The following is a 15601-nucleotide window of genomic DNA, read 5'->3' as shown; positions in this document are numbered from 1 at the left end:
AGTGCTGTAATAAAATCAAAAGGTACTTCAACAAAGTATTAGTTTAAGGGTGTGCACACTTATGCAACCACATTATTTTAGTTTTTTTTTTGGTTTCCTTCCCTCCATCTAAAAGATTTCAGTTTTTCAATTGAGTGGTACAGTTTATAGGTCACATTAAAGGTGGAAAAAGTTTTGAAATGATTTAGCTTTGTCTCATTTTTGTAAAGCGTGTGCTTTACAAAACCTGACATTTTACCAGGGGTGTGTAGACTTTTTATATCCACTGTATATATATACACAAAATTTTATTGGTCCTCATTGTTTAATTTTTTTTTAGTTTTGGAATTGTCTTCCTCTTCTGCCTCTTTCCAGCTTTCAAATGGCTCTGTGAGGCTACAATTTTATGGTTACTTATTATTACTTATTTTTGTATTCATGTTCTCTCCTACGCATATTCCAGTCTCACATTAACACCACTCCCTGGTTTCTAAGGTAATTTGGACCCTAGCAACCAGATAGCTGCTGAAATTCCAAACTGGAGAGCTGCTAAACAAAAAGTGTAATAATTAAAAACTACAAATAATAAAAAATAAAGACCAATTCCAAATTGTCTCAGAATATTACTGTATACATCAGGGATCCCCAACCTTTTATACCTGTGAGCCACATTCAAATTGAAAAAGTTTTGGGGAGCAACACAAGCATATAAAATGTGTTTTAAATAGTTTTAAAAAGAGCTATGATTGGTTATTGGTAGCCCCTATGTGGACTGGCAGCCTACCGAAGACTCTTTTGGGCATTAAACTGGGTTTGTGTGCAACTTAAACTTGCCTCCAAGCCAAAAATTAAAAAATAAGCACCTGCTTCGAGGCCACTGGGAGCAACATTCAAGGGGTTGGTGAGCAACATGTTGCTCTTGTGCCACTGGTTGGGGATCACTGTTCTACATCACACTATAAGTTAAGTCCAAGATGAACAACCCTTTTAACTATGTACTGTAGAATAAGAAAAGCAGGGCACCTCAGCATAGAGGAATGCCAACAAAGTTGTGTTAAGTGAGTAGGAGAAGGAACCAGAATGATCAGAAAAATAAGGTTTAAACCAGGAAACAGCAGTGCCAGGAGTAAAAAATATCTAGTAACGGCTTATCAACTTTGTCCCAGGCTGCAATGCACAACCACATTGCAGGAAAAGGTAGACACATGGGTAAAATGCTAGAACCTTTCTGAAATTTTGGAGGCATAAGGAAGGAGATACTGGTCAGTAAGTTTTGTGGCTGGGAGTAGTAAATGCTTATTGAAATAAGTATAGAAAAATAAAACACAAATAAATGAAAGGCTGAATAAGTGAGCTTAATAAAACGAAGCAACGCATACTGTATGTCTTTCCTTTGGCGACTCACTTTACTGCCGGTGTCCACTAAAACAAAAATAACCATAATGGTGTTAAAGGACAAGGAAAGGCTAAGTCAACTTTAATCGCTTACCTTGTACCCTGGGCTGGTGCCCCTGTTAGGAGAAAATTGAACCAGCCCGGGGTAACTGTAGCGGAGCGCTTCCTCCTTCCGTATTCCCACTGCCTGCAAATTCCCGGGACAATCACATGCGCAGTAGAGTGAAAAGCCGACTTTATAGTTTAAGTTCGGCTTTTTCACTCTACTGCACATGCGCGCACGTGAAGCAGGAAGCGATCGCAGCTACCTCGGGCTGGTTCTATTCTCTCCGAACAGGGGCACCAGCTCGGGGTAAAAGGTAGGCGATTTAAGTCACCCCCAAGTGACTTAGCCTTTTCTTCTCCTTTAAAGGAAGACATCATAAAGGAAACCCTTGCTCTCAGAAAATAATTATTGCCTATTTATTGTTTGCACAAGACCATATATTACACATGCTTCTGGGACAAAAAAAAACATTAAAAATCCATATTTTCCTATTACTTTTGCCATAATAAAGCACCAATATGAAAGTTGCACTATTTTCTCTAAACTCCCCCCTTCTACTAAAAACAGACAATTTGTTCTGAACTCCCTATGTATCTTTGAACAAGCAGCAGCAAAGAAGAAAATTGCACCGGCCTGGGGTATCTGTGAGGGAGTGATCCTCTTCCTTCTGTCTTTGTACAGCCTACTCTTGTGCAGTAGAGTGAAAAGCTGAAATTTAACAAAAAAAGACAGCTTTTCTTTGTAATCTACATGCGTAGACCAGGGGAAGATGATCGCTTGCCCGCAGGTACCCTGAGCCGGTGCAGTTTTCTGCTGGCAGAGGCACTGGCCCTGGTTATGAGGTAAGTGATTACATTCACTGGGGGTGCCTAAAAAATATGTGACCTTTGCTTTAGTGCAAATTACTAAACCTGCCATATTACCACTACCCTGCCTCCATATAACTGAATACAGGAGGATCTAATGGTTGACTGCACGCAGTAGGAAAACTGATCCAGAGACATAGGATTTTACCTAGTCCTGGTTATCTGATACAATTGCTGCAATTACATAATTAACAGGCCAGCTGTAACATTAAAATAGCAATACCAGTTGTTTATTGAGTAAATTGTGAGTCCATAATTGGAACATATCCCACTAAGTGAATAATTGATAATGATATGTCTTTAGACAGAAGTCTTGAACTCAGCTTTTTATCTTGATTCTGAAGTAAATTCTGAATAAAGACATAGGAAGCAGTGTTAGTATAATTTTAAAAATGATCTCCTCCCCCCAACATAAAATCTGGCTCTCCAGTTTTTCACTGCACGATGCTGCCCCCCGCCATCCAAGCTTGCTGGAGAGACACTTAACTCCAACCAATATCTGCCATTAGCTTAGGGCACCACTACGCTGAAATGGCTGGAAGGAAGGTTCATAAGCTGGGGACTGTTTTTAGCAATACTGATCTAATTCAAGTATGTCAGTGTCAGTTTAAGCAATGTTGGATTAATTCTCTAACTTTGGCTAAGCTTTTTTGTTTACAGACAGACTGAGCCGGTTCAATTATTCAGTAAGTTTTGATGATAAACTCCTGAGGGAAAAGAGAAGGCGGAGTATTAAATTTACAGGTCAACTTTATGGATTTTGTTTTTGGCGTATATGACAACGTGTGCCATGTGTTTGCTGCAGCCCCCAGCCTTTTAGGCTAGCCATGTGTTTGCTACAGCCCCCAGCCCGAATTCCATCTGTTGCTTCTCATTTATCAGGGCCATGCCACACAGGGAGCTTTGTCACCCACCCACTTTTAATCACTTAAAAAATTGCCCATGATTTTGCACTTTGCACCTTTGATAACCTTTCCCTATATTTAAATTGCCTATAATTATAATTCTTAAGGACTGGGCCCCAAAACTGCACTGCATTCCCAAGGTAAGGCCCTACAGGAGATCTCTGAAGAGGCTAAATTCTGCCCAGTTCTCTAATTTAGTCAAATCTTTCGGCAAAGTGGCAGAAATCCTGCATGGAACTTATAGTTTTGGACAATTTAGTATCATTAGCGAATAGAGAGGACCTACAACGCCAACCACAATGTAATTTATGAAAAAGCACAAAGGAAATCCAACACCATTCTGTAATGTTACGTTTACAATGATTCTTTGAAATCTATCTTTCAGCCAGTTCTCTATCCAAGGATAAAAATATTTTGTTAAATTCTAAAAGAGCATGAGATGAGATGAGTGGTACTATACAGTGTGTTAGCAAATTTGGGGTCTTTACATGATCTGTGCATTGCAATTTCTCTGCATGCCTACCAGCTTTTTAGGGGTCCCCTGGCATTCATATTTGAGATATTTTATCTTAGTACCTAATGCATTTGAGAGATATGATACTGTGAATTTCAAAAATGAAGGTTGTTTTTAGAAGTGTCATCAAAACTGAAGATTTTGGCACAACTTTTCAATTTCATGGTTTGGAGTAGGGCATTGTGTTTGTCCATTTTCGAACAACTAAATTTGTATTTTCCAAGGGTCTATGGCTTTTTAGAGGAAAACTTTCTTTTAATAGGCAGCATGGTCGAAATGTGTCTGTGCTATACAAATAATAGGTAATAATAATAACAAAAAAAGTATTTTCAGAATTACCATTCCGAAGTACATTACTGATAGGACTGACAATTATGGTGGGTTGGTAGATTAGGAATCTAATTTTTGGTAAGTAAGTGTAGGGCTTCAGCATATTTGGTATTTGTGTGCTTTGGATTTTTGTGCACACTGTTACAGACGTGTGATTATAGATTTCTAAAAAATAATGTGCTGGTAAAATGGGTGTGCGTGGATTTGTTTTTAGTATAGGCATTCACCCTCTTTTTTTTTTTTAAAAAAAAGGGGGGCATAGGTGACAGAGGGGCCAAAAAAAAAACCTAATATTAAAGGGGACCTGTCACCTTAAGAAATAATTCCAAATTGATTTTGGATAAACTTAACTTACACTATATAAATTATTTTAATCTTATTTTCTTCAGCCTTGGAATTCACAATTGCAGCAAGCAGGCAGGTGCCATTTTGTGGACACTGTTATCAAAGCAGGCATTGCATCCTGCCAAAATCTTGTTTCTGTGCCAGTATGGGGGGACCTGATGCCCATATCCATGCACTGGTTACGAAATTACATGGTGCCGAGAGAGGGGGAATGTGAGGAGGGCAGTAACATCTAAAAAGTTCTGAATTGAAAGTGAAAGTAACTCTCTGCCCCACCCCTATGCCTAAGGCATAGAGGCGGGGCAGGCAATATATGATTGACAGCTGGGATTCTTAAATGCTTTTATAATGGGTATGGATGTGGTAATGAAAAAATGGTTTTGGGTTTCTTGTTTCATTTGAAAAGGGTTTTTATTATACAGCTTTTTATGTCTGGGTGACAGGTCCACTTTAAACCTATGGTGCCTGATGAATCCAGGACACGACTTTGGCCTCTCTAGCTCACAATTCAAAAACGTATCTTTCAATAATGTAAATTTGTAAGAAACATGTATTTCCAGTATTATTGGATGTTTTTCAACTTTTGAAATCTAAAACATTTGGTAAAATATGTATGGTAAATGCAGTTAAAACCTTAACATTTTCATTATATCCCTTTATACACTTTTTAGAACCAGTGATACACCCCAAAAGGCTCCAAAGTGAATATCCAAGCACTGAGCTTAGCAAAGCTAAACTATCAAAACTGGAGAGAATTATATATTAAGCTGATATTTTTCAGTATTTATCTTTCTGGTTAACTAACAGAAAATTAAATACATTATTTTTATTCTGGCATCCAAGTTCAAGATTGGATAATTATGTTTTCTAAATCTTGTGAGAGCATGCACCATAGTGAAAAAAGTGAAATAACCCTGAGCATGTTCAAGTTTTTAATGTTTAACTTTTTAAAAGCATGTGTCAATTGGTGAAAGAATGCATGGACAACATTGGGGTTGGAATAAGACAAGAATACTGTCAGTGGCCCAAATCTAAAGTGGGGCCTGGGCAGATGATGTGGTATGGATTTGTGGGCCCTAAAAGCGGCTGAGGTTGTCAGAATATAGTTGGGGATTAGGGCTTGTTTGGGGTAAATTGCAAGCACTGCCTTTTTAGATGCGTATATTTTAAATTAAGGTTTCTATCATGCTAAATTGTCAGAGCCTGTCCCCTATTGCTGCAGGCAATACAGGGCAGAATGTTGTAAGAACAGCTAAGAAATGATTCACAAAGCCTATATTTTAATCATGTTGTGTGCATGTAAACATGCACAAAAGTCAAAACAAGTCAAGTGCAGCATAGGCTGCAAAGTGCAAAACACACCTATGCATTGTGTACTTTGCACCCTGCAATGGACTTTAAAAAAAACGGTGACAGAAGTATGCTCTCTAAAACGGAGCACAGAGACCTGCTTTCTTCCAATGAATATACTACATTTGGAAGAACTTTCTTTATTCATGAACTCTCATCCTGCCGCTCAATTTGCATGTCATCTTACAATGCATATTCCAAACTAACATTCTACAAGGTGACCAACCCAAAGGATAAATAATATTTTAGAAAAACAAAATGACAGTTGATAAAGTCTCCTGTTGCAATTTCCCCTTGTTTCTCCACACAATTCATTCTGTCAGTACCTGCCAGAAAATGTTTCTTTGTGCAGATTTGTTCAGTGTCTGGCAAAAGTTTATACAATATTATTGCTGTTTATTGATACATAAAGAAGAAAAAAAGAATTGATGTGCAAGGTTTTATTTGGATTCCTAAATAAGATCAAATATTAACAAGAACATAGTTATTTCATCTTGCACATTAAAGGCTTAGAAACATTTTTACACACAACTGATTTGGCTTTTATGGGTTACTAGACATGAAGCAAATTGTTATTCAATGCTTCACATGAGCTGGCAGATGGGCTCATGCAGGAAAACATAGTTTCTGCTATGAGTGCATGCAGAATACTGGTCAGGCTAAACATGGTGTCAGTTGCCACACAAATGAAAATTATATTTGCCATCTGTTTAGTTTAGATTCTGTTTTTGGCTTGTGCCATGAGAAGTGGCAGAATTACCGGGGTGGTGCTGGGTGGGCATGGGTACACCACACCATGAGGCCCAAAAGGACCCTAGAACTGCAAGAGCAAACGGCTCTATTATGTCCACCTCAGCACACTGAGGACAAGTGCAGGCCCAAAAGACACCACATCTCAAAGGGAATCCTGCAAATAGACATGTGAGAGTCAGTGGGAAATGGTGTAAAAAATATCTTTAAAAGCCCTTCTCATCTTGCTTATGGTAGACTTGCTGTATCAAGTCCTGTTATTCTAGTTTGACATTGGCTCTTGCATTGTGGGAAGCTCTAATTAGGACAGAATCTGTGATCTGTACGAAAGCAGAACAAATTTTGAAAATTTCGAAAAACTTCAAAATATCTACATTAATAATACTGAATAAGCACAAACCAATAAGATGCTATTTTCCTAGTTGCTTCTGTACTGGTAACCTAGGTCACTCTAGAAACAGAAATTTATGTACTTACATACACAAGTTTTCAAGATCCTGTGTATGCAAGGACTTTTCCTAAATCCTAAGATTAATAAACTACAACTGATGCAAAAATAATTATGATTTTTTTGGACTAATTTCATGCCGGTCATTTATTAATGGGTTTAGATCTGAGGAAGAGCACCCCTATCATCTGCTGAATAAATAAGTCCATGTGCTATGTACTGTACATAATAAAAATGAAAGTTAAAAACAAAGGCAGTATTAGAAGAAGCAGTGTAAACAGAAACAAAAGAAAAAAACTTTAAGAATGCATAAATATATGAAATCTTGCAGGTTGTTTATAGGTCATCTCATCTCTTGAAAGCTGGATCAGCCAAGACATTTGGGGGCGGGGGGGAATTCTCTTCTAGGCTGAGATGCCTTGAACTGCAGCAATTAGACACATTTTATCAACCGCCAAAGCATGACTGATGGATCTGGATCTCCCTGGACTGCTAAATTGGCCATGTCAAAGTGTCAGACTTGTAAGTAATATTGGGCTAGTGGGTGGAATGAGAAAGCTAAAAAAAAAAAACAAATTGCAAGGTATCCAGGATTTTATTGTTATATTTACACATACTCACAATATCACTTTAACAATCTATTAGGGGGTCCTAAAGGGGGTTGAGAAATCACCCCCCTAGTCTAGTTACATGTAATGACTACAGTGCAGTCATTAAAGCTGTATAGCCACTTCAAACAGCAAGTATAGATAAATCTTCATAATCATATATTTATATCATATATTACAATCATATATTTGATGTTAGACATTGGTAAAAGCAAATTGTTTTGGGTGGTAGAACCCTAAGCTGAAGTGCTCCTGCCGAGTTTTTATACTGAATCCTTATTTTTGTATTTTAATGTAGACTCATGGTCCTATATGTCAACATTATTATGCATTAGCAAGTTATTATAGCAGAAATACAAAATGTCAGCTTCAGTGATCCCTCTTTATCCCCCCTACCAGGCCAGTTTTCTTGATAACATGCATTATATCTGTTCAATGATGTGTCACCCTTTTTAATGTCTTTCATGAGCTGGACTTAAAGCAAGAAGTACATCAGCTGCACAGTACTAACAAATATACTGAGCCATCAGTTTATACATTTGCATAATGATCTAAAAACTAAAACCATCCTCAGACTATAAGGTTAACACTGTATGATAAAACGGCAAATGTAATGACATTCAAATGACACAGTGCAGCAGACTGAAAACCAGGCCCTAATGCATCCTGTCATTGTAGATTCAGAAAGAGATTAATTAAGGCTCACATTAAGGCTCTTTAATATGATTCTGCACTTTTCTCCTATGATGAGATCATCCTCAAAAAATTAACTCTTACATGCCTGTGACAGCACAGCGTACCAACAGAACTGAAAGCAACAATATTCACATCCAGTGTAAAACAAATGCAGCAGGTTAAGCAGAGAAAATAATCCCATGAGAAACAACAAAATCTTATAAAATATAAACACCTTAGGCAAAAATAATAGATTCATAAGATTATTCATCTTGTGAAATGTGTTTTCTAAATGCCATGAAACTCAGATTCTTTCAACAGTCATGCTTTCTTAGGAAAGAATATTGTTGAAAAATGTACATAATTTATTTTTTAAATATTAATAGGGTTATGAGCTAGATTCATTTTTATTCAGTATGAAAATGTTTGCATGCGATACTTCCATGTCAACTAACAAGGACAACGTTTTATGCCCAAGCTGCATTAAAGGGTTCCCTAGGTACTAAAGGGGATAGCTTACAGCAATACGCACCCGGCTTGTGCAGGCAGTTCCTAGCACTGAGAGCGGCTCCTGTACTCATGCTCATTCTGCATCACTTCCCTGTTTACTATCACCCAACCTTTAGTCCTCCCCCCTTCATGGTCCTCCCTGCAACAAGGAAGGTAATTACAGTTCCTAGAGGCTCAAGCGCAGAAACCAGTTTCAATAAGAGGCTGACAAGTGGGGCACCGATTTAGAGCTATTTAGTGTTATTATCTATTTACATTTATAATTTAAAAAGGAAAATTGGACGAACTTTTTAATTGGTTATTCGGTAAATGAAGCAGGAGAATGGGGGAACTACAGAGAGAATAATACAGCCAAGGCAGGGTAAAGGCTTTGTGCTGATAAAAGATACGAGATATTGTTTTTTTCCATCACTACTAACCTGAAGTTTGTTCCAGGACCAAAAAAGGAAAACAATCTGCTGCTAAATAGAAAGGTAATGTGGCCCCTGAAATTTAGAGATGTGAAGAAAGCAGCAAAGAAGCAATTACCTGTACATAGGAAAGGTATGAAACATCCTCTCCTTCCACTCTACAGAATCCCCCAGACATAATTGCAGACTCAGTCTTTTCCTGCTTAGCTGAATCTACAGTATAGGCAGCAGGATCCCCTCCTTCAGGCACAGTACTCTGATGTGCAATTTAATCTGCAAAGAGCACAGCAGCACCCCCTTCCCATGGTTGCATCAATCTCAAAAGATTAACTCTTACATGCCTGTGACAGCACAGCATACCAACAGAACTGGAAACAACAATATTGCCATCCAGTGTAAGAAAACAAATGCAGCAGGTTAAGCAGAGAAAATAATCCCCTGAGATCATGAGAAACAACAAAATCTTATATAATACAAACACCTCAGGCAAAAATAATGAATTCATAAGATTATTCATCTTGTAAAATGTGTTTTCTAAATGCCATGAAACTCAGATTCTTTCAACAGTCATGCTTTTTTAGGAAAGAATATTGTTAGAAAATGTGCAGAATTTATTTTTTAAATATCAATAGGGTTATGAGCCAGATTTATTTTTATTCAGACAAGTATGAAAATGTTTGCATGCGATACTTCCATGTCAACTAACAAGGACAACGTTTTATGCTCAAGCTGCATTAAAGGGTTCCCTAGGTACTAAAGGGGATAGCTTACAGCAATACGCACCCGGCTTGTGCAGGCAGTTCCTAGCACTGAGAGCGGCTCCTGTACTCATGCTCATTCTGCATCACTTCCCTGTTTACTATCACCCAACCTTTAGTCCTCCCCCCTTCACGGTCCTCCCTGCAACAAGGAAGGTAATTACAGTTCCTAGAGGCTCAAGCGCAGAAACCAGTTTCAATAAGACTCTGACAAGTGGGGCACCGATTTAGAGCTATTTAGTGATATCTATTTACATTTATAATTTAAAAAGGAAAATTGGACGAACTTTTTAATTGGTTATTCGGTAAATGAAGCAGGAGAATGGGGGAACTACACAGAGAATAATACAACCAAGGCAGGGTAAAGGCTTTGTGCTGATAAAAGATACGAGATATTGTTTTTTTCCATCACTACTAACCTGAAGTTTGTTCCAGGACCAAAAAAGAAAAACGATCTGCTGCTAAATAGAAAGGTAATGTGGCCCCTGAAATTTAGAGATGTGAAGAAAGCAGCAAAGAAGCAATTACCTGTACATAGGAAAGGTATGAAACATCCTCTCCTTCCACTCTACAGAATCCCCCAGACATAATTGCAGACTCAGTCTTTTCCTGCTTAGCTGAATACAGTATAGACAGAAGGATCCCCTCCTTTAGGCACAGTACTCTAATGTCCAATTTAATCTGCAAAGAGCACAGCAGCACCCCCTTCCCATGGTTGCATCAATTCTATCAGTATGCCTTCATTTATTAATGTTCCATGTGACACCATATTTCATGTTAGTGCCAGTGGTAAATATAGTGGTCCCACTGAAAGCTCCTTAACAAGAGTTAAATCCAGACAGAAGAGTGCTTCAAGCAAACATCAATAGAATACACCTGCCATTACAGGCAAGGTTCTGCTTCCTTCTCTGGTAGTGCTACCTTTTCTGCCTTCCTATTGTAACCCTTTCTTGGCTGTAACCAAGCTAACAGCATGGCTAGTGTAGGTTTAGAGCATGGGGTACACGTGACCTTCAGGATGGGCCTTCCCTATGTGGAAATGACCAAACGGAGCTATGGTGTAGTGCAACTACAACTCACTGTAGCTTTGTGCAGTGCAGAATAACAAATGGGCGCCAGAAGGTTCTTGCAGTTGAACAGTAGAATTGGTTTATTGTCAGAGACAATCAATATGCAGGGTTGGTGCAATATACTCGCATACAGTAGTTTAGCATAGCATTTCTTTGAGGACAGCACAGAGAGGGTGCACACCCGTTCCCCCCAACTCCTCTCGAGTCTGGGCAGGATCAGTGCCACTTGGTCAGTTTTCCACCCTCTTGAACAATCAGCTTGGATACCACACTCCTCAGGCTTAACACCTCTAGCCTTTAGGGCCCGACGGCAACTCTGGATCAGGGTTCACACACCACCTGCTTCCTATGTCTAAACCGTGGCCCTACGCTAAGGCAACAGTGCCCGTCTGGAATGGTACTTCCAACTACTTTCCTCTGAGCCAAACTGCTCTCGCTTCCTTCCCTCACTATCTCACTTTCCTAGAAAGTGCTCAACAAAACTTGCTATCTAACTGGTCCTCATTCACGGTGTCCCTGTCCCCGACTTCACTAGACTGGATGACAACACTCTGGGGCACATGGCTTACTGGGGCCTAGTTCAGCTCCCAGGCTCAGGGGTCCTTCCCCTGAGAACACGGGCAGCCAAAGAGGCAGACGCACCCCCCTGCTAAGCACTATATCAGAGTGCCAAGGGAGTGGTCTCCCTGTTAACCAATAGATATAAGTGACATAACTGTAAACTGATACATGCGTCATTGCCCAGTAACAGCACAAAACAAGGAAGCTGCATTGTTTAAAGTCATAGGGACTAGTTAACCTTATGGATCCCTACACTATGTTTTAATCTTTCTTCTAATTGGTAGCAATAAAATATGCAGTGCCCGTTATGGCTCAAATACTTAAAAACAGCATACAGCTCTGGGAATAGAGATTTAGCCTCTACCACTGGATGAAAAAGGATTCCAGCCCCAGTGTTTAACAGGCTAATCAGGACATGGGGGGGACACAGATAGAAAGGGACAGCTGCAGCAAAAAAGCCATGCTGGACAAATACAAGTGCAGTTAAAGGGGACATGTGTGAAAAATAACAGTATGTCAATTAATTGTACTCAACTAAATATAGAAGGAATGTACTTTAAAAATTAGTGTTTCAGGGTAATTTATTGAAAATTTCTCCATAGCCCCCACTAGTCCCAACCATCTTTCCCACTTCCTGCTGCCTCCTTTCCAAGGTTGTGCAGCAGGCCTGCAGCGCTTAGCACCCTGCACTGTAGGATAAGACCCAATCAGCAGCTCAGCTGACCTGATAGGAACCTGTAACCTGTCATTGCTTGTCTAATTGCAGGACTGTGACTGGCTATCCCCCTCCTACTGGGCTTCTGGCAGGGACTGGCAGCCATTTTTACAGATAGTATACATTTTTTGACCAAAATGAAACCATCACAATATAATGTTCATAATTGCCTTTTTTAGTTTATTCTATATGTCTCTGTAACACTTGTTTGGCTATGTATTGGCTTAAACCCAGGCTTGAAGTGAAGTAGAGCATGTGTTACATGCAACCTTTTTTCTTAGGATGGGCCTTCGCTATGTGGAAGAGATGGATGGAGCAGAGGGTGTTGTTGAACTACAACTTGCTGAAACTGTATAGTGCAGTTGGTATAAATGGACGCCAGAGAGGTTCTTTGGTGAACTATAATCCAGGTTTATTGGTCCTAGACACAGAGGGTAGGCAGGGTTATCATACTAACAGACAGGCAGACTTAGATGGTACAATAAGGATACGCTCTTGAGCAGAAGAGAGGGTATGCATCGTTTTATCTCACCTCTTGGTAGAGTGTGGGCAGGGAAACACACCTTTCAGCCAATACCCCTTGGGAGGTAGTCCAGGTAGTAAGAACTCCTTCAGGTTGATAACCCCTAGTGTATGAGTCCTCCGGTGAGTAGGGATCAGGGTTATTCTATTCCTGTCTCTATCTCTAATCCGCGGCCCTACACTGAGGCAACATTGCCGGATAGGAGAACTTCTCCTGGATCTAATCTCTCCTTGATGGGGCTATTAGACTGCCCTTGCTTGCTAGAGCCAACTACTGTCACTTTCCTAGAAGTGCTATTAATCAATCTGCTGTGATTGCTAACCTCATTCACGGGGCCCTCTCCCCGACTTTTCTCCAGAGGGATGATGTCTCTGGGGTACAAATTGGCTTCTAGGGACTAGTGTCTGCTCCCAGACTCAGTGGCACTGTTACCTGAGAAGCAGAGGCAGCCAAAGAGGAAGTCACACCCTCCTGCTAGACACTATATCAGTCTGCAGGGGGTGTGAACAACCTGACTAACCAATAGAGGATATTGTTTTAAACTGTAACCTGAGTACAGGGGCTTTACCCAATACAAATAAAGATGTGAAGGAGGAGGAAGGGTTTAAAGCCATAGGGAGCTTAACCCTATAGGTCCCTACATCTCCTTTAAGGTAAGGTTGCAGGCGGATTGAGAAGAGTGGGCGTGCCTTACCATCAACTATGTCATCTGAACACCCACAGCTGCCCCCCCCATTATGTTGAGTTAGAGAAGTCAGACTGGCATGTCTGGGAAAAGGGGTGGCTCACCATTAAATTAACTTTTAGCATGTTACAGAATGGCCAATTATAACCAATATTTCAATTGGTCTTATTTATTTGTTAGACTTTAATTATTTTCCTTACAAACTCTTTGCAGTTTTTAAATGGGGGTCACTGACCCCGCCAGTAAAAATTAAACCAAAAATGTTGTATTTTTAAAAGGTACCGTATATACTCAAGTATAAGCCGAGTTTTTCAGCACTAAAAATGTGCTGAAAAAGTAACCCTCAAGTATATACGGTAATTGGATTTGCAGATGCAATGCGCTCGTTGCACGCACCCGCCCCCGTGGACAACTGTACGTGTGTGCAGACGCGTGCGTGCGGCATCATACGCGGCGCATCATGCATTGTTACACAAGCACTGTGTCTGCTTCTACCGATGGGACGGGAATCAACACGGAACCGATGGGCCAAGCATCAGCGCAGCGCCGCGGCTCGTCATAATGGGGCGCGTGAAACAGAATAAAATATCATTAACCCTGTTAAGGTCATTGGATGTGCCTGAGCGTACAGTTTGTGGAAAGAGTGATGGCGAGTTATTGGAGACATCTTCTGTCACTGGTAAGAAATAATATGCTAGGAAGCCACAGTATGCTCCCACTTGTAAGTTTTTCTTTGGACCTCTATTCATAGTGCACCATGTAAAGGGAGAAGGAGGAATGAGCAAGAGTGAGTCTTCTTGCAGGGATTTTTAAATGTTGAAGGAAAAGATTAGTGAGGTTTTTATACACAACATATCAAGTAAATTTTAAAGGAATACTGTCATGATTTTTATGGTATACTTTTAGTTCTAAATTACACTGTGTACATAGCAAATAATTTAAAAAAGTGTTCTTGAACTAACAAATGTATTTTTTTGGTTGTAATATTGGTGTGTAGGCAGCCATCTCAGTGCATTGTGCTTGGGTCTGAGCTTTCAGAAGGAGCAAGTGCTACACATTAGAACTGCTTTCAGGTAACCTATTGTTTCTCCTACTCCCATGTAACTGGGGGAGTCCCAAGCCGCACTTGGATTTCTTATTATTGTGTGCTATTCTGATATTGTCAGGCACAGCCACAGGTGGGTGGCTGGCAGGTAGGAGCCTATATGCTGTGTAATAAGGATATAACGGGTACTGTTGTAGACAGGCAGAAGGCATATTGAGATGCAGAGACATTTATTATAAGGATTCAGCAAGAATACAAGTCCATAAAACAGGCCAGTGGTCAGAGGCAGGCGGCAAAACAATACAAGTCCGTTAAGCAGGCAGAGGGTCGGGACTGGCAGCAGGCAAGAAGGGTCCGAATAACAGGCAGTGGTCAAAGGCAGGCTGAAGGCAGAGCAGTCAAATAAACAGGCCGAGGTCAATTACCGGGAGATCCAGGGGCGATTCTGGACATATCGCCGCCTGAGGCGGGTCCTGGATGCCGCCCCCCCCCCCCCCCCACTCCCCAGCGCTTACCTTCTGAGCGCAGGAGCGGGTCCAGGGGCGGTGAGATCGCTAGTGCAGAGAGCGCAATTCTCTGCACTAGAAGAGCCGAATTTCCAGTTTAAAAACCGGAAGCGGCTTTTTGCCTCCCCTGGTAACTGGGGCGCTTCTGCCGCCTGAGGTGGGTTTCTCAACTCGCCTAATGGCAGAAGCGCCCCTGGGGAGATCCAACAGAAGTCAGGGACAGGAGACAAGGAACGGGGTGGAGCAAACGGAACCAGACAGGAGTCAGGCTGGTACGGTCACAGGAACACGGGCAGGTACGGGTGCAGGAACCAGGTAGGAGTCAGGCAGGTACGGACACAGGATCACAAAAAGGGCTTAATGAACAAGCAACCAGGGGTTGCTTCTAACTGGCTTATAAAGCCCGATAATTGTCCAATTGCAACCACCTGGCTTACTAAAGGGAGGAGGAGGCGACGAGTCAGAACAATGGGGCAAAGAGGGATGATTATAATGTTTAGGGCAGGATGCCCAAGGTCTCCAGTGGCTCAGCGAGGTAATGCAGAACCTGCCTAATATAGAGTCCAGAGTTTGAGTACAGGCAGGTCCTGACAGATATAAACTGGGA

The 15601-nt window shown here is 40.7% G+C and overlaps 1 protein-coding gene across 4 annotated transcripts in view; it reads right to left on the bottom strand.

Moving 5' to 3' along the window:
- Nucleotides 1-10031, bottom strand: part of plekhm3 (pleckstrin homology domain containing M3) — a 104323-nt gene extending 94292 nt beyond the window's left edge. The window contains exon 1 of one of the 4 annotated variants that reach the window (XM_002937114.5): nt 9915-10031. The gene's annotated coding sequence lies outside the window, so the exon portion shown is untranslated. Of the gene's footprint in view, nt 1-8743; nt 9202-9249; nt 9858-9914 lie in introns of those variants that run through there. The other 3 variants (XM_031893432.1, XM_031893433.1, XM_031893431.1) reach the window with 3 other exon arrangements.
- Between the last annotated feature and the right edge of the window lie 5570 nt (nt 10032-15601).

This window comes from Xenopus tropicalis, chromosome 9, assembly GCF_000004195.4.
Source record: "Xenopus tropicalis strain Nigerian chromosome 9, UCB_Xtro_10.0, whole genome shotgun sequence".
Classification (NCBI taxonomy): domain Eukaryota; kingdom Metazoa; phylum Chordata; class Amphibia; order Anura; family Pipidae; genus Xenopus; species Xenopus tropicalis.
Note: the sequence above shows the minus strand (reverse complement) of the source record. Positions and strands in the feature narration are given on the sequence as shown.